We start from the raw sequence: 1,072 nt of genomic DNA, 5'->3' as shown, positions 1-1,072 counted from the left end.
AGAACGCGCTCCTCGCGCCACAAAGCCGCCTCTAGACGCGTGACCAATGAGCAGCGAGCTAAAACATATCGCAAATGTCAAAAATAATATAACGGGGTTAATATATATCGCGCACATGCGATATGTTTGTCACGAGGCGCAAAAAATAATTAAAAAGGGAATGCAACACGAGGACTTCCGAGGAGGTCACCCATCCTAGTACTACTCTCGCCCAAGCATGCTTAACTTCGGAGTTCTGATGGGATCCGGTGCTTTAGTGCTGGTATGATCGCATCCAACATGTTAGCCCCGCCTTCGTCCCTTATGCTTGCCACTCCCAGGTCCACTGCAAAGATGATTGTCATTCTTACTACCATTACAACCGTTGCCTAATAATGGATAATGCCCTATATACACTACTTACTCCCCCCCTCAAACACGGAGACGAGTTTACCACGGTTTGCACCCCTCCCACTATACCGCAGCAACACGTATTTTTTTACCCCTTTCAGAACGCGCTCCTCGCGCCACAAAGCCGCCTCTAGACGCATGACCAATGAGCAGCGAGCTAAAACATATCGCAAATGTCAAAAATAATATAACGGGGTTAATATATATCGCGCACATGCGATATATTTGTCACGAGGCGCAAAAAATAATTAAAAAGGGAATGCAACACGAGGTCACCCATCCTAGTACTACTCTCACCCAAGAACGCTTAACTTCGGAGTTCTGATGGGATCCGGTGCTTTAGTGCTGCTATGATCGCATCCCACATGTTACCCCCGCCTTCGTCCCTTATGCTTGCCACTCCCAGGTCCACTGCAAAGATGATTGTCATTCTTACTACCATTACAACCGTTGCCTAATAATGGATAATGCCCTATATATACTACTTACTCCCCCCCCCCAAACACGGAGACGAGTTTACCACGGTTTCCACCCCTCCCTCTATACCGCAGCAACACGTATTTTTACCCCTTTCAGAACGCGCTCCTCGCGCCACAAAGCCGCCTCTGGACGCGTGACCAATGAGCTGCGAGCTAAAACATATCGCAAATGTCAAAAATAATATAATGGGGTTAATATATAT

At 47.2% G+C, this 1,072-nt stretch overlaps 1 non-coding gene and 1 pseudogene across 1 annotated transcript; both read right to left on the bottom strand.

Moving 5' to 3' along the window:
* Positions 1-157: 157 nt before the first annotated feature.
* On the bottom strand, positions 158-276 carry LOC123173484 (5S ribosomal RNA). The gene has a single exon (XR_006486256.1). It is a non-coding gene; the product is annotated as a 5S ribosomal RNA (ribosomal RNA).
* A 370-nt stretch (positions 277-646) lies between these two features.
* On the bottom strand, positions 647-752 carry LOC123173642 (uncharacterized; annotated as a pseudogene).
* Positions 753-1,072: the final 320 nt, after the last annotated feature.

Source organism: Triticum aestivum, unplaced genomic scaffold (assembly GCF_018294505.1).
Source record: "Triticum aestivum cultivar Chinese Spring unplaced genomic scaffold, IWGSC CS RefSeq v2.1 scaffold140664, whole genome shotgun sequence".
NCBI lineage: Eukaryota > Viridiplantae > Streptophyta > Magnoliopsida > Poales > Poaceae > Triticum > Triticum aestivum.
The sequence above is the reverse complement of the archived record's forward strand: the minus strand, read 5'-3'. Positions and strand labels throughout refer to the sequence as shown.